The sequence below is a fragment of the Pan troglodytes genome, chromosome 7 (assembly GCF_028858775.2).
Source record: "Pan troglodytes isolate AG18354 chromosome 7, NHGRI_mPanTro3-v2.0_pri, whole genome shotgun sequence".
Lineage (NCBI taxonomy): Eukaryota > Metazoa > Chordata > Mammalia > Primates > Hominidae > Pan > Pan troglodytes.
In genome coordinates, this window is record NC_072405.2 from 144257571 (window position 1) to 144282997 (window position 25427).

Here is a 25427-nt window from a genome sequence, read left to right on the forward strand (position 1 = left end):
GAAGTTACGAAACTTGCCCAAGGTCACACAGTTAATCAACAGCAGCATCAGGAATCAAATCCAGATTTGTTCATCTCCTAAGACTGAACTGGAACTCTTTTTATTGCAAAAAACTCAAATCCTTTTTGAAAAAAGAATAAGGTCCAGGCCCCAGAGGAATAGAGTTATTGAAAATTCACAATGTGCTGGATTTATATGCATTGTTATCACATTTATATGCATTGTTTCATTCTGTGTTTAAAACAATCCTACTCCTGCCAGGCTTTTTCACTGCCAAGTTAGAGATAAAGTAGCAGAGTCTAGAAGTGTCTAAAAGAGGTCAAGTATCTTGCATGAGGTTGCACCAGCTGAAAGTGCTGGAGTCAGGAGACGTGGACTAAAGTCCTGATACGTGCCTGTTGTCCCAACACAATTATCAGTAGTGCTTTTTTTTCACTGTCCAAAGGGTTCTTGTTGAGATGATAAACTATATAGTCACCCTAACTACCATTCTAGTTCCTGCCACCTGGATGCCTTCTGATGCCTGAATCTCCAACATCTCCTTCAATTACTTCAATTGCTCCTACCTTTCCAGTAAGTTATTTTTTTTGCTCAAGTTAATTAAGTCTGTGTTTTGCTTGCAGTCATAACAAAAATTTGAATGTGCCCACTGAAAATATTCACGAATAGGATATATATATATTTTGTTTTTTGCAGAAGAGGTCTTTAATAATCAGGTGGCTAGGGTTTTCTACTGATAACATTCAGCCTCCTTTCCATATAATTCCCATGCTTGCTCAAAGGGTTTATGGAAAAGTGTTCATAGTAGCATGGACTGAGGCTCTTCTTGTAAGCATGACTTCCCCTCACCTGGGTTGACCCAGTTACTGCCATTGTCCTGTGAGTACTGTTACAGAAACAGCAACCAGCCCTGAGGCCTTTTATGGTGCCTAATTCAGTGAGAGAATCAGCCAGCCTACCTGACCTGGAGGCAGACTGATTAAAATGTCATTCATTTTGGTGAGGCAGGAATTTACTCTCACTGAAATTGACACCTAACCTAGATTTATGTGACTGAATATACTTTTCCAGTCTCTGATGCTTAGCCGATGTATGGATTTACCAAATGCCTTACACGCTGCCTTTTTTTTTTTTTTTTTTTTTTTTTTTTTTTTACCAAGGAACAGTTGCCATTGCAATGAAGTTAGGCAATGGAAGGATGCCCATAGTATTCACTACCCCAAAGAAAACACATGGCGTTATGGAGGGGTGCGCGGGGCCTATTGAGGGCTCAGCCTTGGACTTAGCATAGAATTAGCATAGAGACAACATCTCAGAATGGAACTGTATTTGGAAACAAGGTCTTTAAAGAGGTAATTAAGTTAAAATAAGGTCATTAGGGTGGATCCTAATCCAGTATTACACATGTCTTTATAAAATGAGAAAATTAGGACAGACACACACAGATGAAAGACCCTGTGAAGACATGGAGAAGATGGCCATTTATAAGCCAAGAAAATAAAGAGGCTTCAGAAGAAACCAGCCCTGTTGACACCTTGATCTTGGGCTTCTTGTCTCCAGAATTGTGAGAAAATAAATTTCTGTTGTTTAAGCCACCCAGTCTATAGTACTTTGTCATGGCAGCCCTAGCAAACTAATGCACCTTCATTTATTCCTTCTTCAATGCTCTTCCTTTACATAGATCCTGCTTTCTGGATGATATCACTTTTCTTCTCTCTAAAGTGCTATTTTTAAACTTTTTGTGTGTTTGTGCAAAGTAGCCCTATTGAGAATAAATTCCCTCAATTTTTGTTTTCTGGTCTGAGAATGTCTTTATTTCCCTTTTACTTTTGAAGGATAATTTTGCTTACTATAGAATTCGAGGTATGTTATTTTCTGTCAACACTTTAAGCATTTAACCCCACCCTCTTCTTGCTTGCATGTTTTCTGAAGATGAGACTGATATAATGCTCCTCCTTGCTCATCTAAAGGTAAGAAGGAATTATTTACCCTCTGGCTTCCTTTAAGATTTCTACTTTGTCTTTGATTTTCTACAGTTTAAATATGATATGCCTAGATGTAAATCTTTTACTATGTATCTTGTTTGGTGTTCTCTGATATTCCTGCATCTGTGGTTTAGTGGTTGTCTTTAATTTTGGAAAACACTCGGCCATTATTACTTCAAATATTTCTTCTTTTCTGCTGTGTTTCCTCCCTCTGGTATTCCCATTATGTATATGTTACACTTTCTAAATGGTCCCAGAGCTCTTAGACATCCTGTTCTGTTTTGTTTTTACCCTCTTTTATCTTTCCTCTTCGGGTTTTGAAGTTTCAGTTAACATATTTTCAAGGTCACTGATTCTTTCCTTGGCTGTGCACAGTCTACTAATGAGCCCATTGAGATATTCTTCGTTTCTGTTACAGTGTTTTTTTTGTGTGTGTGCATGTATTTGTGACTGGATCTTGCTCTGTTGCCCATGCTGAAGTGTGGTGGCATGCTCCAAGCTCACTGCAGCCTTGACCTCCCAAGCTCAAGCAATCCTTCTGCCTCAGCCTCCTGAGTAGCTAGGACTACAGGCATGTGCCATCACACCCCGATACTTTTTAACATTTTTATAGAGATTGAGTTCCACCATGTTGCCCAGGCTGGTCTCCAACCCCTGAGCTCAAGTGATCTTCTCACCTCAGCCTACCAAAGTGCTAGGATTACAGGTGTGAGCCACAGTGCCCAGTCTCTGTCACAGTGTTTTTCATTTCTAGCAATTTTTTTTTGAGTCTTAGAGTTTCCATCTCTCTGCTAACATTACCCATTTTTCTGTCATGTTGTCTACTTTTTACATAAGAGTCCTTATCCTATTAATCATATTTGTTTTACATTCCGCGTTTAATAATTCAAAAATCTCTGCTGTATTTCAGTCTGGTTCTGATACTTGCTTTGTCTCTTCAATTGTGTTTTTGACTTTCAGTAATGCTTATAATTTTTTTCTGTCAAACGTGGGACATGAGGTATGTGGTAGAAGGAGCTTAAGTAGATATGGCTTTAGTGTGAGGTTGTATGAACACATGGCTAAAAGTTAGGCTGTCTGCTGTTTGTTGTACCTGTGGTGTCATAAGCTAAAATTTCCTCTAATGTATCTACTGTTTCTGTCTTAATCTGCTGTCATTGAGTGTCCTTAGAAAATCCTTCTAAAATAATGTCTGAGGCTTACAGTTTTCTTAGCTGTAACTTCTGTTATTATACAGGCACCCTACTCATTCAAGGGATGGTAAGGAATGAGGGGAGGGAAAATGTTCTCTATTCCTTTGATTATGTCTCAGTCGCTTTTACGTAGCCAGTGTCCCTAGGCTATGACCTTTGCAAGTGTTTCCCGGCTTTCCCTTTCGTCCCTGCTTAGGTGAGACATAAAGGTTAATGGAGTCTGGACTTGGATGTTTCCCTTCTCCCAGGCCGGTTAGATGCTGGTAAAATAGATTCTCCTGAGATGCTTTAATAAGGATAACAGAGAGCTCTGGGCATAATTCAAAATGTCTACTTTTCTCCTCCTCTACTGGAAGCGTGAAGGCGGTGTTTCCCAAAATTCATCCTGAGAACTTGTAGGGTCCTTTTTGTAGGTAAAGCCATGAAAGTTTGGGTCTTTCTGAAGACTGTCCGCTCCCCAAAGTTATTAACTCTCAAAGTAGTCCACATGGAGCCTCCAGAAATTTTTCAGTTATAATTGAGTGTTTCTACTGGTATTGGTTCCAGCTGTGGACCTCTGCCCTCCATAAGCTGTGATTCTCTGTACTCATCTCTCTGCTACTCCAGGTTTAGGGGCAGAAGTTCGCCCAGTGACCTCAGTTCTCTGAAGGATCTAAGAAGAGTTGTTGATATTTTTAGTTTATTTGGTTTTTATTTAGTTGTGAGGATGGAAGTGACAACTTCCAAGCTGTTCATATGTCAGACCAAAAACTGAAGTTGCATCAGTGTGTCCATTATAGTACTTTTAAGTAAGTGAATCAAAATTTCTTTCTGAATTTGAGTTGTGAAAGTAGAGATTACCTACAAATGAAGTGTTTTCACAAGCTCAGAGTCAAAGCAGGCTACTTGGCTAATGAATGCAGCACAGAAGGAAAGGAGATGACTCTGGACTTAGAGTTGGGAAAAAATGGGTTGAGATTCCAGCTCTGCCATGTCTTTTGAGGTGACCCAACTTCTTTGAGCCTGACTTTCTAAATTTGTGAAATAGAGAAAAAAGGGATAGTTTGCAGAAAACCTTACAATTAATCATACCCTTCCTCTGTGATGGATTTTTAATCAATAGAGAAAAAAAATGAGTCTCATGATAATAAAATATGATAGCTATGTTATCACCACTTGACCAGTCCCATTAACACAGGACTCCTGTAGGCTTGAGAGTGTGCAAAGGGAACAGAAATGTTTTTCTAAAACTGTTTATCTCTGGTAAATCCAGAAGGAACCCCCTTCCCTCAACCTCTATAGAAATAAAAGGAACAAAATAAAGAGCACCCTGCCCTCAAAATCTACATTTCACCATTATTGTGAATATCAAATAAGGCAAAATAAGGAATAGTAATTGATATGGTTTGGCTGTGTCCCCACCTACATCTCATCTTGAATTGTAGCTGTCATAATTCCCACGTGTTGTGAGAAAGACCCGGTGGGAGGTAATAGAATCACAGGGGTGAGTCTTTCCTGTGCTGTTCTCATGAGAATGAATAAGTCTCATGAGATCTGAAGGTTTTTATAAAGGGGAGTTCTCCTGCACATGATCTCTCTTGCCTGCTGCCGTGTATGATGTGACTTTGCACCTCATTAGCCTTCTGCCATGATTGTGAGGCCTCCTCAGCCATGTGGAACTGAATCAGTTAAACCTCTTTCCTTTATAAATTACCCAGTCTCAGGTATGTGTTTATTAGCAGCGTGAGTACACACTAATACAGTAATGATAATGACTGGCAATGCTTGCTGATTAGTTACTTGCTCTGGTCCATGCATTGTGCTAAGTGCTTTATGTGCTATTCTCTAAACAACCCTATTAGAATTACATTCTTACTACTCCCTTTGTATAGAAAACTGAAACTTATGAGGATTCAATAATTCACCCAGGTCACTCATCCATCATATGACTTAGTTCACATTCAGTTTTTAGGTGTTATCTAGGTGAAAAGAATCTTTAGAACCCTGAGGAAAAAGTTTAAAATCCCCCAGGAGAGACAGGAGCTAGCACAGAGCCTGACACATGAAAGGCACTTCATATGTTTTGGTGGAAGTTAAGGCAGGTGTTCAGAAATCACTGGTGCTTCACTCACTGCGTTTAAATGTGTACAGTTGCACACTTCACAACTAGACAGTGTGCACCCTGCAGGGATGGAATAATTATTTTTAAAAATTTTAATTGACATATAATGATTATACATATTTATGAGGTACAGAGTGATTTTCCATACATGGATACAATGTGTAATTTTATATAAGTAGCATATCTATCACCTCAAATATTTATCATTTCTTTGTTTGGGGAACATTCTAAATCCTTTCTACTACCTATTTGAAATTCTCTCTAGTAACTATTTGAAAATATATATTATTGTTAACTGTGGTCACCCTCAGTGCACTAGAACTGATTCCTCCCATCTAGCTGTAATTCTGTGTTTGTTAACCAACATCTCCGTATCTTCCCACTCCTGCAAACCTACACTTCTCATTCTCCAGCAACCACTGTTCTACTTTCTACTTTTAGGAGATCAAAGAGAGTGAGACAGTGGTAACTAGATGCGGGAAGGGTAGGAGGGAGGAGGGATAGGAAGATGTTGGGACAGCTAGTTTACTTCACTAAACCTACTTGCTATAGGACTGAGTTCTTTGCAGTACTTGGTACATATAAGATTTATTGATAAATGCCTTCCAACCTTTAGTAATTAAATGTTTTGGAGGGGAAAAAAGAATAAATTAGTCAAGTGTGTATGATAACCAAGATATGAAAACAACCCAAGTGCCTATTGATGCATGAATGGATAAAGAAAATGTGGTACACACACACGCACACACACACACACACACAATGGGATATTATTCAGCCTTATAAAAGAAGGAAATCTTGCCACTTGCAACAACATGGATGAACCTAGGGGACATTATGCTATGTGAAATAAGCCTGAAACAGAAAGACAAATATTACATCATTTCACTTATAGGTGGAATCTAAAGAAGTTGAACTCACAGAAACAAGTAGAAAGGTAGTTCCAGGGGTTAGGGGGTGAGGGAAATGGGGAGATTTGGGTAAAATGGTACAAACTTTCAGTTACAAGATGAATAAGTTGTGGACATCCAATGTACAGCATAGTGATTACAGTCAATAACAGCATATCATACACGTAAGATTTACAAAGAGAATATATCTTAAATGTTCTCATTATCAAAAAAAAGATAATCATGTAAGGTGATATGTTGATCAGCTTAATTGTGGTAATGATTTCACAATGCACATGTATATTAAAACATCATATTTTATACCTTGAATATACACAACATTCATTTGCAAATTATGTCTCAGTAAAGCTGAGGGGGAGGTAAAGCATGTGTGTGCGTCTGCACGTGTGTATGAATGTATTTTCCTTAGGCAGTCGGGTGGAGTCATGGGAAGACAGAGATGGGGAAGGATTAGCATTCATTAAGAAACCTCCTGTGTTAAGAGCTGTGTGCATGTTTTTCTCTGGTGGCCTTTTAGGGAGTAGGAAATGTGACATGACTAGATACTGCCTGGCCCCCAGCAATACACAAGTATTAGTAGAGCACCTTCTATATAATGGGAACTGTGCTGGAGAAACCAATCTAAGAAAGCCCCTGTTCTCACAGGGCACCACAGAGAGTAAATCGATTGGAACACAGTGATATAAGCTGTAAGTATTACTATGTGGGGAAGACAATGTGCTTTGGTGGCACATGAGAGGACTATGAACTGGGGGCTAAAGAGGAGTCTTCCCAGAGAAGGTGATGTCTCAGCTGAGACATCTAACAAGTGAGGAGGTAGAGGCAGCAGAATGTACGAGGCCCAAATCACTGATGTCAGTTATTAATGTTATTGTTATCCCACTTGCTGTTATGGGCTTGAGAATCAGTAAAATCCTGGTTTTGCCACCTCTGAATGTGTGACCTTGGGTAAGCCACCTGATCTTCCTGAGTCTCTGTCTTGCTCTCTGCATCACAACGACACGCTACATAACTTGTAATAGTGAAATGAAAAGAAAATGAGTTGGCAGATGCACAGAACCAACTCTCTTCCTGGCATTTAAAAGTGCTACGACATATTTCTCTTTCTATCCTCTTCAAAGAGTTTAACATTTTTTTAATTTTCTGGATTCTAGAGTCTTCTTGGACACCAGATCACTCCCAACAACTAACATTTGCAGAGAGTTATGAGAAGCTGGGCAAATATGCTATATATAATTACATGAGTGCAACCAACTGGCAAGCCACACAGCAAGGTCCTCCTGAGCTATTATGTAAAGGTGCACACTATTCATTCCAGGAAGAGTCCATAATAAAGCAAATTCACAAGTTAGTGAAGGTCTGTTATAAATCAGTAAATAACCATGCACTGTAATTCCAGGCTTTTTTTGTTTTCAGACAGAGTCTCGCTGTCTCCCAGGCTGGAGTTCAGTGGTGCAATCTCGGCTCACTGCAAGCTCTGCCTCCCGGGTTCTCGCAATTCTCCTGCCTCAGCCTCCCGAGTAGCTGGGACTACAGGCGCCCACCACCACGCCTGGCTAATTTTTTGTATTTTTAGTAGACATGGGGTTTCACCCTGTTAGCCAGAATGGTCTCGATCTCCTGACCTCGTGATCTGCCTGCCTTGGCCTCCCAAAGTGCTGGGATTACAGGCGTGAGCCACTGCGCCCGGCCAATTCCAGGCTTTTAACACTAAATGTGCACAGTACCTATACCTTATTTGATTTTTAGACTTTTCTTTAAAGTGCATACTTTACATCCACAAGAAAAAAATTAAAATATTTTCGGTTTCACACTTCAAAGATGGCTGGGGATAGATAAACCCTATCCAAGTTTGAATCTAGGCTTCTCCTCAAACTGCCTTTGGGTCGATGAGTACATTGTAGTATGCTTGACACAAAATCAGTATCTGTCATGCACTCTTAGGCAAATGATAATTTTCTACTGAAAACTATTTCCTTAGTGATGGTAAATCTCCAACTACTGTTGACAGATTCAATTTTTGCAAAGTGCCAAAAAGCCTAAAACATGTAGGGAAGTATAATTCAGCTTCACAGGTATTATTGAGCAGCTTGCTTGTTTGCTCTCAGATTTGCCCCTCTCCCATTCTTTTTCTTGCAAACAGGTTCTCTATGTATGATTTTATGAGTCAAGTTCAGCCAACGGGAAGTCTGTTAGGAGATAGGAGAATAGGAAGTGTGTAATTGACATTGTTAGTGCCTCACTCAGATTCCTAGGGTCCCTTTTCAGTTCAGCATGCCTATCCCCCAGCTGCTGAAGGCTCACACTTGTGATCTTCCCTGAGGAATTGGTCTTTAGTGGCTGGAGCCATGTCACCAGAGGTGTTTTGAGGTTACACAACCCCCTTGGAATCATATCTCATCATTGACTTGTGTGCAATGGACAAAAGCCCATCTCCCTTGCCTCAAGGCAGGACAAACATTGGAATGCAATTTTTACCCCCAAAGCTTCCTGCAGGATCTGGCTATAATTAGATGTCACCTAGAAGCCTATCCTTGCTTACATTCTTTCCTTTTTTCATCCTTGCTTCCCTGGCCATTCAGATTTCTCCTGGGAGCCTGTGTTAGTAAATGACTTACACGCAATTCCCTGTTTCAGGCTCTGCTTCCAGGACACCAGCCTAGGTTAACGAGAGAAGCCAAGGTATGTCTTCCCTTTTCACTCTACCTCTGGTGGAGTCTGATGCAGAAGTTCAGGCTCCTTCATTATTCCTGCTCTTGCCCTGGTAGCTTGCACTGGTTCTGGCTCCCTCCTGGTCATTCTAGATCCTATGAGATGGCTCTGTTCTTTATGTTTTCAGCTGCCTTCTGGAGTTTGTCTCTGGCCCCATGTGCCCAACATTTTGGCTGGATCCTTGGGAGGCCTCTCCTCCAAGGTTCTGAATCTCTTGGGCAATGCCAGCTCCTGGACTTTGATAGCATTCTCATGCTCCTTGGCCCGTCAGTTCTAGGGGTGGCAGCAGCCTCCTAGAGTTGTTCATCTCTGGGTTGCCTTACCTTCTCCTGGTTTCTGCTTTTCTAACACCTCTGTAATTAGGCCCTCCCATTAAATTCCTTCTATTGAGCTCCATGGCATGGATGGTCCTCTGTGTTCCTTGACTTGTCCCCTGGAATCCTTGTCTTGTGCTACACCATTGTTTTCAGTCTTCCTTGCAATTAGCTCAGCTACCGACTAGTTTGGGCCAATGCAATGTGCGTAGAACCCGTAAAACCTCTAAACAATCCTCTGCACCCTCTCCTCATTCATCTGCTGACAGATGCCTGAAGTCTGATGGAAGACTTTGAGAACCTGGGGCATGGCTGATCCCCAGACACAAGGAGCCTGAGTAGATAAAGACTGTGTAGAGCAGAGTCTTTACTCACACCCCACTCCCTGTAATCTTCAATGGACTGTGGCATGCATGAGAAATAATATGTCTCCAATTTGTGATGCATATAGGAAAACAATAGAAAGCAAAAATCAGAAGTGTGGTATATTAGTGAGCTCTTCCTCCACTAACGCTGTGTGATTAAGCAATCCAAAACTCAATGGCTTACAAGCACGTTTATTCCTATGCTCTTGGATCTGCCGCCAACTGCAGTTCAGCTTATGTGGGCTAGTCTCTCTGCTGGCTGATCTGCTCCAGGCAGCAGGCTTGGCTTCAGGCTGAGGTTGGTTTCTCCACCTGTATTCATTTTGGGGCCCAGGTTGAAGGTGTCATTGCTTTCCAGGGATTAAACTTCTCAAGGCAAATTGCTAGAGTTCAGGAACTCAGCCAAACATGCAAGCACATTTAAATAGTACCTGCATGATGTGCTCTTATGAAATCTGCTCACTTTCTGTTGTTTAAGCAAGAGTTGATGGAGCAGGAAAATATAATCTACCCCACAGGGAGGGGGAGGAGAATAAAAATTTGCTGAAAAATCATCTAATAAAAGATATGAAACTGCACAGAATTATCACTGTCACAACTCCTGGTCTTGGATTTTCCCCAGGAATGTCACTGGCCTCATCCTCTCTCCTGTCCTGAATAAATGAGTTCCATGAATTCCCCTTCTTTCCAGACTCAGCATTTCTTATTTATTTATGTATGTATTTAAATTATACTTTAAGTTTTGGGATACTTGGGCAGAATGTGCAGGTTTGTTACATAGGTATACACATGCCATGGTGGTTTGCTGCACCCATTAACCTGTCATCTACATTAAGTATTTCTCCTAATGCTATCCCTCCCCTAGCCCCACATCCCCTGACAGGCCCCAGTGTGTGATGTTTCCCTCCCTGAGTCCAAGTGTTCTCCTTGTTCAACTCCCACTTATGAGTGAGAACATGCAGTGTTTGGTTTTCTGTCCCTGGGATAATTTGCTGAGAATAATGGTTTCCAGCTTCATCCATGTCCCTGCAAAGGGACTCATCCTTTTTTATGGCTGCATAGTATTCCATGGTGTATATGTGCCACATTTTCTTTATCCAGTCTGTCATTGATGGGCATTTGGGTTGGTTCCAAGTCTTTGCTATTGTGAATAGTGCTGCAATAAACATACATGTGCATGTGTCTTTATAGTAGAATGATTTATGATCCTTTGGGTATATATCCAGTAATGGGATTGCTGGGTCAAATGGTATTTCTGGTTCTAGATCCTGAGGAATCGCCGCATTGTGTTCCACAATTCTGCTAAAATGTAAGGTCCTCAAGGGAAAGAATTCTACCTCCTTTTGACATTCAATAAGTATTAATTGAACTCTTGTCATGTGCCAATCCTTTCACTAAACATGGTTACTGAGCCAAAGCCGACACGCTTCCTGTTCTCATGGAGCTAATGGGTTAGTGGGTGAAATAGTATTTAAATTAGCACAACGGTGTAGACTAATGGTCAAAGCCGCTGAGAAGAAAAAGTCCTGGTGTTATAAGAACTCATGACAGGGGAGCTAATCTGGTTGGAGATTTAAGCACAGAAAAGGCTCACCTTTGCTGAGATTGCACCACTGCACTCCAGCCTGGGTGACAGAGTGAGACTCTGTCTCAAAAAAGAAAAGAAAAGAAAAGAAAAGTCTCCCCTTTGAATGTGATGTTTGAGCTGAATTTGAAGTTCCAATTCCCCTTTTGACCATGCCAAATACCTAGAAAAACACTTGGCACAAAGTAAGTGCTCAAAAATATTGGCTGAAGGAAATAGTAATAGGCTATTGATAAATGTTGTAGATGAGAATATTTACATACATTGCAGTTTCAGCCCTTAGCACATTTTATCTCATTTAACCTCACAATAATAAAATATATTCTATAATTATAAGTCTCATTTTATAGATAAAGAAACTGAAACACATAGAGGTTAAGTAATTTTTCTAAGGTCATACATCCAGGAAGAGATGGAGCTGGAATTTGAACCCAAGCCTTCTGGCTCCAGAGTTCCAGCTTTTAGTGACTACGTTATTGGATAAGATCATCTCTTTTCCATGCACCAGCTTTGTGCTAGCTATTATGCTTGCACTGTTTCATAACATACCTGGGAGAGGTATGTACTATTTTATTTTCTTTTTTAATAGATACTATAATTGGAACTGAGGGATAGAAATGCCTCCAACCAAAATCATGAAGGTCACAAGTAGTACTGTCAAAAATAGAGCCAACCTTGTTCTATAACCTGTACCTGGATCCTTTCCATATTGCCAAACTGCCAACTGGTGACTGAGATGGTGACACTGATGGTCAAGAGACTATGGAAAATGACAAGAAGAAAAAGGTGGGGTGCAGGGAAAGTGCAGGCTTCTGTTAGACCTTCTGCCTTCTTCTTGGGACTTGGGCTTTTAAAATAATGTAGAAGCTAAAGACAATCAGCAACTCATGAACACCCTGAAGCAAATTTCCATTTCTTTATGATTCTACCTTCCCCATGCCACTTTGCATTTGTAAAAAGCATTACAACATTGCAATCACTTGTAATACTGTCTGATTAGAAGCTGAATCCATTTTTCTGTGCAAATATGAAGTTTCCCATTGTATGAAAATGTTATAGAAAATTAAGTGTACTAAATGGCAATTTTTAAAGAAAAATTACAAGCTGCACCTACAGGCTTGAAATCTAGTTTTTGTTTTCTTTTTCAAGTGGATGGAAAGAATACTGAGCTATTGTTACATGTTCTAAAAGGTGGGTGAGTAGGAAAATGACTAAAGAGGGGAGGTGATTGCTGAAATCTGTGCTGACTCAGCTACTGAGCTGAAAGACGAAAGTAGCAAGACCTAAGCTGTCTCTGTGGATTCCAAACCAATCATGTTAATTGGAAACTGGAAGGAGGAAATGGTCACAATCAACAGATTTATCACCCAAAGGGCTGAGAAGTTCATAAATTTAATCCAGCAAAGGAATTGGAAAATAGAATTGATGCTTATAAAAATCAGGAGTGGAGGTGGGGGCCTTTTCTAAACAACCCTTAGCAGCCAGATGGCCAGCAGTGCTTGAACATATTTTATTTGAAGCTATTAGAAATATGAAAAGGCAGCTTCCTCCCAGCCCCTGGCTGAAGTATTATAGCTTGTTTTTTATAATCCTTATAAAAGAAGAGCAATAAAGAGACACAAACAGGGTAGTTAAGTTTAATGTCGGTAAAAACCAGACACCTGAATATATGTAATTTATTTTCTTAAAATCTTGCTCAATTGAGGGTGCTATTAATTAGTATGAAAATGTATTGCAGAGCCAATTTTGCATGAAGTTTGTTATTGTGGCTACTTTATGAAAAGGAAAGACAAATCAACCAGAAAAGTCTTTGTGACTTCATTGTATAAAGGAGGTGGAGGGAAGTCATCAAAACAACCTAAGGGCTTCATCTAGGAAAACAACCATGTGAGATCCCAGATCTCAAGAATTCAGGAGGCTTCCTCCACCATGGGGATGAGAGGGTAGGGGGAGCACTGGGGGAGGAGAAACCCACACCAGTTGAGGACCTACGGTGTCCAGGAACGGGGCCATGTACTTTCCGGGGGTCAGGCACTTGTGACTGTCTGCATTTTTCAGATGAGAAAACAGGCTCAGATAAGAGCCTCAGCCCCAGTGATAGAACTTATTAAGGGACAAGCCAAGATTCAAACACAGGTGAGTCTATTCCAGACTCCATATTTGACTAGTGATTGGCTATTTCTCATTACAAAGTCTGGATTACACTACCCACTGTGTTTTGTTTGCTTCTAAGCAGCCGAACTATTTATCTGGCTTATTGGAACATCAGGGAGGCAGAAGTTGGAAATGGTCAAATTACTGTAACTCGTCTAAAGCCTTCATTTACCTGTCTGTGGAATGAGTAGGGCTCTCTCCACTTACCGCTTGCTTTATTTGCACCATTCATCACCACGGGAACACGTGGAGATAAGTGAGTTAATAAAACCCAGTTGAACAACTACAGTTTCTATGGCCAGCTGTTGCTCAATAAATATTTAACAAAGAACATGGTCACAGCTAAAAAATAATTCTTGAAGGTGATCGGATCTAACCATATTATATTTCCTTCCTTTTGATAAAGATATCCCTTACTGAGTGGCTTGATTTTGTTTGTTTGTTTTTCAAAGAGGGGCAAAAGCATGGCTTTGGCTTTACCAGTATGATGGAAGGAAAAAAGCCAGGTTATTATTCTGTCATTGGAAAGAGAGGTTCAGGCCTTATCTTTTTTGCTCATGTGCTGTGTACCACTGAGCAGGTTACTTTACCTTCTCACCCTCAGGTTCGTTCTTCATATATAAAATAAGAGTCATAATTCAACTTGGCGTTTTGTGGGTTTCAAATAAGAGAACACATTGGAAGTGTTTGGAACTCGGCCAAATCACATTAAATACTCAGTACGTGCCAGTCCTTCCCTCAGGCACCATCTCAACTTTTAGGATATAATAATAACTACTAAAGTACCACATTGTTTTATGTACATAATAAATTGGCTTCATGACTTTTTATTTCACCTCATCTTCACTCCAAATGTGTGAGGTTGGCAGGGAAGAAGCAGGCATCCCCACCTTCATACACAGATGAGCATATTGAGGAGCAGGGAGATAAAATTCCCGTCTGAGCCACACAGCAAGTAAGAGTTGCCCTGGGCTGTTCCTAGGATCCATGCCCTGGAGTGCCAGGTAGGCTCATTTCCATTGCCCCACAAACAACATCAACTCCACCTTCCCCTGTTCATGCTGACACCTCACTTACCCATTCACTGCCCTGCTTCCTCATGTGCACAATGGCAACCGTAGCTCAACCTTGCAGAGCTGATTGGATAGCATAAGCAATGACCTCAACGCTGTGTGAGTGCGGTGCTCAGTAACAGGCAGGATGACCAACTTATTATAACTCCACCTAGTAGCAATTGTCCTGTGGCCAATAAGCATCAATCTTTGCATTTAGGCACCAACATAAATATCCTGTCTACAACGGTCCCTATTTCATACACGAACGTACACATACAGAACCGAAAGAAGACAGAAAAAAACAGGCTCCTTTGGCATATCAGTGGGAAAATCAATCTGAAAATCTTCTCTGCTTTCTCAAATTGGGAAAATGTTAATCAACAGCACTGAAAATTGGAGGAATAATGTAATGCCTGCTGAGGAAAGTAGACAACACAGAGCTGATGCGTGACCATCGTTGGCTATCAAACTCTGATTTGCTGAATGGTGTATTCCTTTAGAAAGCAGACTTTCTCACCAAAATAGGCAATAGAAATGTTCCCATGATTAACAAGGTGGCAACATGTGACCAATAATTCACAGAGTCAGCAAACACAGCTAACAGCTGGCCTGAAAACACTGGGGAGACAATTTATGAGCCTCTGCTCAATTCACAAGGGGAGGGGATGCAAGTCCTAGCATAATAACCATATTTCTTACTTGCTTTGTCCAGACAAAATCTTACTCTAGATTAAGAGGTGGTTTCCTTGTTGCTCCTACATCCGGATTAGAGAAACATAAACTCTTCTGTGATTATCTCTGCAATCTAGTAGCTGCTGGAGAAGAAAGAAAGCAACAAGGTCCTGATACTATAAATGTTGATAACATTATACACCAACTCTTTCTTGATGCACACCAGTTCGAAGGGCCCTGGAATTCGGTTGTACATTTTAGATGATTGATATTGCAACTTCTGATCAAGCTGATCATTAGATAATCACTGGAGCTGAATTACTAAGAGAGTATAAAAAGAAGGAAAGGGAGGAATTATGTATGTACTAGAAAGAAGAAAGTGCATAAGGAAGACAAGAGGAGAAAGAGAGGGAAAGAGAGAGACAAAGATTGAAAGAATTAGAAAAGAATAGAAGCTGTCGGTTATTTGGCATTTATTATGATCCAGGCAGGTTGTTGAGGCCCTCACAAACATGTTCTCATTTAATATTAAGGATCGAACTATAAGTTAGCTACTATTATTTCACAGAGGAGAAAATGGACTAGAGAAGGTTATATAACTTAACCAAGGTCACTCAGTAAGTAATTGGAAGAACAAGGATTAGAACCTAGGAGGGAGGAGAGAAGGAAGAAAAATGAGAGGAAAAGAGGAAAGTTAGTTTTAGAGCATGACTAGTACAGACTGCCAGCTGCTTTGTTAGAAAATTGGTGGCTTTTCTATCATAGGCAAATGGGCATAAACAAAGAGGCACTTTGATTGTGCCAAGCTTAACTTTCCGCCCCAGAAAGTAAAACTCCAATTAGAAGTGAGACTGCGCTGGAGGTTCATGCTTGCTAACAGGGATGGAGAACACCAGCTTGATGGGCCAATTCATTAGTGGGGGCCACTGTCTGCAAATTCAAAAGACTGGAGAAGGATTGTGCAAGCTGCCACAGCCCTGGGCCTTTTTTGCATGCTAGAAAGAAAAACTCCAGGGAGCAGGGAACATAGTATCTCAAAATAATATTTCAACATCTATTTAGTTAAAAGAGCTAGGAATACATGAAAGTTCTAAGTAATCACCCCTTCCTGGGCTGGGAGAGATGGGCACTAAACATAATCACACTGGAATCACAGTAGATTATTTTCCCTAAAAATAAATAGAAATATAAGGAAAAAATGCAATGAGATTATTTAAAAACAGCTCAGGCTTTCTTTGGCCCAAGGAAGAAAACCTCTACTAGAAGCAAAAGTTGAATAAAGGACCAGACACAAATATACCCCCATTATGTATTTGTCAAATAGTCGGGGCAGGTCACTGTGGGAGGTACTGGAACACATTCTCTGTCCTCAGGGAGCTAGTGTCCAGGTTAATGTTGAGCCAAAATTCCCACCTGGGTACTTGGACTCCCGAATTCCAACGATTCTGCTTCCTGATGGCCACCCAGCCTGTCAACCTTAACACTCAGCTTTGCTTCAAGCAAGTATTTGATATTTGTCATTTTGGCATCTTTGACTGAAGTTTCTTATAAAACAGAAGAGGGACATTTAAAAATGTATTGGGGACCAGGTATGGTGGCTTGCACCTGTAATCCTTGCACTTTGGGAAGCCAAGGCAGGAGGATCGCTTGAGCCCTGGAGTTTGAGACCAGGCTAAGCAACAAAGAAAGATCCCATCTCTAACAATATAAAACAAACACACAAACAAATAAAAATATATTGGGCATGAATGTGCTGATTTATTCATTCAGTATAAGTTTATGGAACCCTGGACCCTGGGACATCAGCAGTGGACCAGAGAGACAGATCCTTGTGGTCATGCAGAGGGACACACAAAGGGATGCAGACAAAGCCTCAGGGAGAGGAAAAGGAAGGACGTGGGCATGGTCCTGAGATGGAGTCTAAATGCGGCAGGTGGGTTACTTTAGCAGAAGGTCTCAGGTCATTTCTGTGAGCGGGGAAAATTTAATGAACATCACCAGGATGAGAGAAAGATGACAGAAAGCCCCCATGTCTCAGCAACAGCACGGACGAGGCCCTGAGGATGGAAAGGTGACTGCCTACAGCTGGAGCCAGAGGCTGGGGCCTGCTCTCTGCTCATTTCGTCTCCTTTAACCCTTACATCCATTTAAGTACAACGTCAACTTCAGGGATGACACAGAGCAAGGGGCAGATTGGAGTCCAACAGCTTTCCGTGATCGGTAGCCAGGGTTCTTTGGTAAGTGGGGGGAAATTACAGCCCCTGCTGCTCTGCCTGGACTCCTCCATTGCCTCTGGACATGAACGCTGGGCTGTTTCACATCAAGCAGCTCGCCTCAAAGTGCTCTGCCCACATTAACATTGCAGTTTGGAATTTAGAGGCTTACGATTTCTCTCCTCGATTCTATCAGCCTTGCCTTCTGCAGCCACTTAGCTCAATCCCACCCTTTCACTCTCTACCTTCTATTGTGGTCACTCATCGCCCCATGGGGTTCTGGGCGCCTCCTCTGTCTGTCCCTGAGTACCAAACCCAGTACTGTTATACAGCTGATTTCTAGCACACCTTTGGAAAATCAGGAAATAAAGGAGTAGAATACACAAGTCTACTTGCCCAGTCCTTCTGCCGCCCATGGCCTGGCATATGTTCTTAGGAGACTGCTTTCTGCACCAAGCAGAGAACGAGCACTGGCAAGAAATAAGCATGGCAAGAACTCTTTCTCCATCTGGGCCTTTCCCAGCCCCTGCACACAATCCCTCGCCCCCCTCCTCAGAAGCACAGGCTGCCATGCTAATAAACATGTCCCCCTCTGTCAGATCAACTTCCAAGAGGAATCCTGCCTTCAGACAGTTCACTTTTTCACCTTCAGAGCTATTCCGAGCTGGTAGCTTATTTACTTGCACATTTGGTGAGCGGGTTGATGGCGTCCCTGGAGACTCATTCATTTGTGCAGTTAAAGGGAGCTGGGAAGGCGGTCTCAGCACAGTCAGGTGCAGGGGGCGGGGCTCTGGGGCCCAGCCTGCGTGGGTTTCATACGCTGTTTGAGCTCCTTTTCCCAGGGGTTGGCAGGCTGGCTACTTTTGTGCCATTGGTTCCGGGTGGCTCAGGAGGGGACTTGGGGCTATGGGGCTTGTTGTAGGCAGAATAAAGGCTCCCCAGCGATGTCCACATCTTGATGCCTAAAACTGCAACTATTTCTTTACATGGCAAAAGAGATGTTGCAGATATGATTGAGATGGGTACATTATTATGCATGATTCAAGTGGGCCCAATGTAATCACAAGAGTCTTTTTATTTATTTATTTTTTTTGAGATGGAGTCTTGCTCTGTCACCCAGGCTGCAGTGCAATGGTGCAATCTCAGTCTGCAACCTCTGCCTCCCAGATTCAAGCGATTCTCCTGCCTCAGCCTCCTGAGGAGCTGGGATTACAGGTGTCCACCACTGTGCCCAGCTAATTTTTGTATTTTTAGTAGAGATGGGGTTTTGCCATATTGGCCAGGCTGATTTCGAACTCCTGACCTCAGATGACCTGTCCACCTCAGCCTCCCAAAGTGCTAGGATTACAGGAGTGAGCCACTGCGCTCGGCCAAGAGTCCTTATAAGTAGACTAGGGAAGCAGAAGAGTGAAGCAGAGAGATTGAAAGATGATGTGCTGCTGGCTTTGAAAACAGAGGAAGGGGGCACAATCAAGGAAGGCAGGCACATTCCTTCAACATTGAAAGCTGGGAAAGACAAACGGGTTCTCTCCTGAAGCCTCCAGAAGGAATCCAACCTTACTGACACCCTGATTTTACACAGACCCATTGTAGACCTTTTATCTCCAGAACTGTAAGATAACAAATTTTATGTTGTCTTAAACTAAGACTGTGGCAATGTGTTACAACAGCAGTATAAGCTAACACCGGAGTCTTAGCGAAAACGTCTGAGTCCTCAAAGCAAGGTGTTCACTCATTCCTGGGCCTGTTGCTGTGTTCTCTCATTTGGTGCGTACACAAACAGTGAGAGCAACTCTCTGCAAAGCCATCTGTCAGAGGCTGGGGAAATGATGATATGTTGACTGCTTCCCATCGTTCAGCCTTTACAGGAAGCTGACAGAGTGCTAGCAGCAAATGGCCATGCACGCTAGCACACTGGAGTGTGTAAGGTTGCAGGTAAGCCCAGCAGGGGTGCAGTAGAGGGGAACTTAATTTCATCACAAAGCATTCAGGAAGGTTCCTGGAAGAGGTGAAACTGGAGTGAGGCCTTAAAGGATGAATAAGTGCCAGTCATGTGTGAGAGGAACAAAGGTATCCAGGCAGCAGGAACAGTGTGTGCAGGGGCATAGAAGCATGAAAGACCTTGGACTTCTTTTCTTTTTCTTTTTTTTTTCTCAAGATGGAGTCTCACTCTGTCACCCAGGCTGGAGTGCAGTGGTGCAATCTTGGCTCACTGCAGCCTCCAACTCCTGGGTTCAAGCAATTCTGTCTCAACCTCCTGAGTAGCTGGGACTACAGGTGCACACCACCACATCTGACTTATTTATTTATTTATTTTTGATGGAGTTGCACTCTGTTGCCCAAGCTGGAGTGCAAGGGCGTGGTCTCAGCTCACTGCAATCTCCACATCCCAGGTTCAAGTGATTCTCCTGCCTCAGCCTCCTGAGTGGCTGGGATTACAGGCACCCACCACACATCTGGCTAATTTTTGTATTTTCAGTACAGACAGGATTTCACCATGTTGTTCAGGCTGGTCTCGAACCCCTGACCTCAAGTGATCCGCCCACCTCAGCCTCCCAAAGTGCTGGGATTACAGGCGTGAGGCACTGTGCCTGACCGACATTGGATTTCTTAAAGAGCTTGGTATCCCAGGAGCATAGGTACAGAGTGGGTAGGAAAGTGAGAATATGAGGCTAGACAGGAAGACAGGGCCACATCAAAGACAGTCTTGCTCAAGCGATGAAGGAGCTGAAATCTCCTCCTCTCCCACTAAAGTATTTCCAAAGCAGAGGCACATGGTCACGTTTGAGAAGTCTCAGAAAAAAGTAGCCCAAGTAGCTCAATGTTAGCTTGAAATGGATTTGAAGTCTGTCATATTTATTCTTAAAAAAAAAGCAATGGGCAGGGCATGGTGGCTCACGCCTGTAATCTCAGCACTTTGGGAGGCCGAGGCAGGCAGATCACGAGGTCAGGAGTTCGAGATCAGCCTCACCAATACGGTGAAACCGCATGTCTACTAAAAATACAAAAATTAGCTGTGCGTGGTGGCATGCACCTGTAATCCCAGATACTCAGGAGGCTGAGGCAGGAGAATCGCTTGAACCTGGGAGGTGGAGGTTGCAGTGAGCCAAGATGGTGTCATTGCACTCCAGCCTGAGTGACAGAGCAAGACTCCATCTAAATAACAAACAAACAAACAACAAAAAAAGGACATTGAGCCTTTTTTTCTCAAAATAGCTGTTTCTTTAATCTAAATTTGTTTTCTATCAAGCTTTCCTAGAAAAAATACACAATCCAGAACAATTTGCCTGCTTTTCCTTAAGTTTGTATACCACTCTCCAACCCTTGTTTCAGTTTGAGAACTACCGTTGATGTGGGGGTTCTTGAAGGGTTATAAGAAGATGTCCCAGTAGGAGAAAGTATGGGAAATTCAAAGTTTAACACATGTCCCATCAGAGTCAGATGAGAACATATAGAGCAGGGCACAGTGAAAACAAAAGCAAAAGCCACAATGCATCAAGCTTGAAGCTGCTGTTCAGACTCAGGAGGGGAGACAAGACCAAGAGAATGCAGAGGTGACCTACCTGCCTTAACTGAACCTCAAATCAGATGGGTCTGGTGTACACATACTGGGTGTAATGGGGTGAATAGTACCCTCCCACCCCGAATTCCTGCCACCTGAAACCTCGGAATGTGAACTTATTTGGAAATAGGGTCTGTGCAGATGTTATTAGTTAAGATGAGTCCATACTGGATTAGGGTGGGCCCTAAATCCAATGACTAGCATCCTTACACAAGCACACAGGGAGGAGACCTCACGAAGATGGGGGTAGAGATTGCAGTGAGATGGCTACATGTCAAGGAACATCAAGGGTTTCCAGGAGCTACCGGAAGCTACAAAGAGGCCTGGAAGGATTCTCCCCTAGACCTTTTGGAGGGAGCACGTCCCTGTTGACATGTTAACTACAGACCTCTAATCTGCAAAATTGTGAGATAATAAATTCCTGATATTTTAAGCAGCTCAGTTTGTAGTAATTTGTTATGGCAGCCACAGGAAACTAATATATCAGGCAGAGGCTAGGTTCTAGCTTCTGGGAAAAGATGTTATGGTAAGATTCCAGTTCTATAATAAAGACTAACAAATGTTGTGATTGGTGGGAATTCTGTTATTCAATAAATACTTACTAAGCTGCTGTATGTGTTGGGCTCTGGGCTAGCAGTGGGGCATTGGGAGCATGCATGGAAAAAAAGTAAGTAAGCCATAACCTGCACTGGTTTAATGCACAGCCTCATTGTATTCATTTGTTCTCACATTGCTATAAAGAATGACTTGAGACTGGGTAATATATAAAGGAAAGAGGTGTAATTGACTTTACAGTTCCACACGGCTGGGGAGGCCTCAGGAAACTTACAATCATGGCAGAAGGCAAAGGGGAAGCAAGTCATGTCTTCCCATAGTGGCAGGAGAGAGTGAGCAAGTGTGCAAGCAAGTGGGGGAAGTGTCACAGTTTAAAACCATCAGCTCTCATGAGAACTCACTCACGATTATGAGAACAGCATGCAGGAAATCACCCCCACGATCCAATCACCTCCTACCAGGTCGCTCCCACAACATTAATTGTGGGGATTACAATTCGAGATGCGATTTGGGTGGAGACACACAGCTAAACCATATCAGCTGTGGAGACTTCCCCAGACCACCCTCATCAGAATCCCTGACTGCTGCTGGAAATGAGGTCCATAAGCCAGCAGCATCAGCCTAAGACGAAGCTGGTTGGGTATGCTGCTTCTTGGCCCCCACTCCAGACCTACTGAATCTGAATCTTAGGGGTAGGATCCAAGAATCTCTGTTTTGCAGAAGGTCTCCAGCTGGTTCTGATGACAACTAAGGATTGAAAACTTCAGGTCTAGCAGTTTAATATGGTGAGGCAAATTGGCCTGAAGAGAGAGCAAATCCTAAGCTGAAGGCGTCTAGACCCTTTCAAGAACAGCCCCCTCCCCAACTTGTGCATGTGATTGGACCAGGGGTTAGGACCTGCTGAGACCATAAATGAAGCCATTCGTTTACATCAGTAAGAGGAAAAAGGGATGAAGACAGAGATTCCTAATGGTCAGAAGCCTGTGCTCTTTGTACCCAACTCTGCCAGTCTTAGCTTCCTCCTTCTTCCCCTCCAACTTGCTATTCAGTTTGCACCGAGCCTTGCAGCTGAATGTACAAAGGGAGAGCTGCCTGAAAGCTGCAGTGGGTGGTAATGGTGTTAGCTAGCACTAGCATCACCAGTGTTGCCATCCTCATGTGCACCGAGCATCTGTCATTTCTCAAGCACCAGATGCAGTCATTTTATACACATGATATCATTTTACTAATCCTCACACCCACAGGATGGAGATGTTATTGTGTTCATTTTACAGATAAAGAGATCAAGATTGATATAGGGATTAATTGCCCAAAGATCCAAGCCCAATAAATGACACAGCTGTATTACACACTCCATCTTCCTGCCCATACCTTTCCCTCTATGGCGAAGAGTACAATGACAGAATGAAGGACTTAGTTCCCTCCAATCCTAAAACCAAGAAGATCAGAGATTCTCCAGTTGTGTTATGCACAGGAATCATCAGCATCAATGTTAAATGCAGAATCTGGTTTGGGAGATCAAGGGTGGAGTCTGAGATTTCATACTTCTAACAAGCTCCCAGGTGATGCCAATGGGGCTGATCCCTGGACCACACTATGAGTACCAAGGAATTAGATAATTCCACAGTGGACCTCATTTATCAACTGGGCAGATATGTAGACTTGTAACTTGGTCAATAACATTGCTGAGGTCATTGGATCCATTACTTGTACAACCAGGCTGATAACACAGCTGCTATCAGAACTGAGAAAAGCAAAATACATTAAAATGAATGAGAAACTCAGATCTTCTTAGTGATTTAGATGTTTTCAGCTCCTTTCTTCTCCATTCTCACCCAGCTATAGTTAGTCAATATCTTCCCCTGCAGACACTCCTTTAGCTGGTCCTTGAGCTGATATTGAACAAGGTGTGTACAAGAGATTCTCACCCCACCAGCAGATGGTTATCAAAATTATAGAATTTCCCTTAGACCAGGGCTGCTGGCTTTTACTTGACCCAAGGCCTCTTGTGTTGTGCCCCTGCACCAGAGGCCAGCCACGTGAATATTTGCTTAGGCTTTTGTGACTTCATTTCCAACTTGAAACTCTGTTTCCTTGCCACTAGTTCACCTGCTCTCTGCACCTCCAACACAGACATAGGTTATCCATTAGGAGTCATAATGCTGCCTTGCTTACAGCATGGGTCCCCAGCTGCCCTGGATCTTCTGTTGCCAGGCTGCATCTGTTATATTCAACTTCCTACACTGAAGGGTTTTTCTGCTTCCCCAAGACACTGCTATTGGGACCAACCATTCCCTGACCAACCGCATAATTAGCTGAGTGCACTAAACTCTAGGTCTACCAATCTGGACTTTTCCCTTCTCACCAGCAACCTACCATTCAGATAATAGTCGTCTTTGCAGCGGAGCACCGCATGCCAATGTATAAGAAAAGAGGCCTCTTCATCCTACTATGGTGACTCGAATTTTTAAAGATTAGAAAAATCCAAACATTCATTATTTTAATTGACAGAAATAGCTGAAAATCATTTTTAAACACAAAAGTGGCAATGCGTGGTAAAATCTCAAGGAAGTTAAATTTTATTTAGATTTAGTTGCCATGATAAGTTTGTGTGCAAACAGTGATTAAGTTTGTTGTTTTCTGATAAGATAAGGACATCTAGAGTCAACACCTCTGGACATGATTGACTACATTCCTTTGGATAAAATATGAATGTTGTTGGTACAAAAAGAGAAAGAGAAAAGGAAAGTCATTTTTAACTGTAGATAACATATCTTATATTTGATTAATTTATGAACAACAGCAAATACAATAATGGAATGAACAAATATTGAATGGCAAACTAGAAATCAGAATTTGCCAATCTCAGGCAGTTCTTACATGATGTGTTCACCTTTGAAGTCAGTGGGTTCAAGTGTTATGTGAACATAGCCTTGCCTCTGTGATTCAGCCTTGTGACAAGGGAGCAGAATGAATAGATGAAGGGTTAGGCCTGGTATCAGAGGACTTGCCTTCAAGTCTTACCCATATAAGCTGCATGTTCTTAACAAAACTATGTAACTTTTCTTAGTCTTGTTACCTACTCCTAAAAATGACAATAATGACATCCCTAATCTCAGTGGTTATTGTGAGGGCAAAAAGATTTTTTGGAAGAGGGACTCCAGACCATGCTGCCCTGAGACCTTACTGAGCCCAATCCAAACTATCTTGAGTTGAAATCAACCCTTCCTTTTTCCCACTGCTCAGGAGTAATCTCAGAGAAACCAAAGCGGGGTCCTGGACATGCTGGCAGGTGGCAGTGATCTGAAAGGCTCATATAGCAGAGGCTCAGACTGTGCAGGGTCTAAAACACAGTCAGTATAAAATCCACCATAATTACCATTTTAACACGGGGAAGGCATAGCTTTACTCTGGGGGCTTAAATGTCAGAAGCCTTTTGCAGCACCCTTAAAAGCAGAGATAATAACAAGCATGGAGAGTGAGAAAAAATATGAGATGAGGCAGCACCTTCTTGACCAGGAGAATTGTGCCTGGACTTCTATAAATATGTGCATGTTTATCTTTTTTTGCTTACTTTTTTTGGCTCTCCTTTTATCTTTTAACTCAATTTAGAATGACCTGTTTATTCATAAACTTATTCAATCAATATGCGAGTACCCACTATTACAAGAGACAGTATAATAAAATGGTTAAGAATATGGACTCTGGCCCCAGAATGCCTCAGTTCAAATCCCAGCTCTTTTACTTAATGGCTGTGCAATCTTAGGCAAATTATCTAACTACTTTAACCTCAATATCCCCATTTGTAACATAGTCAAAAAGTCAGTAGTTAGTTCGCAGGGTTGTTATGAGGACTCAATGAGTGTAGGGCCCTATGGTGGCTCACACCTGTAATCCCAGTGCTTTGGGAGGCCAAGGTGGGATAATTGCTTGATGTCAGGAGTTTCGGACCAACCTAGGCAACAACGTGAGACACCGTCTCTACAAAAAAAATAAAAATTATCTAGCCTTGGTGGTGCACCTGTATTTCCAGCTACTCGGAAATAGAAG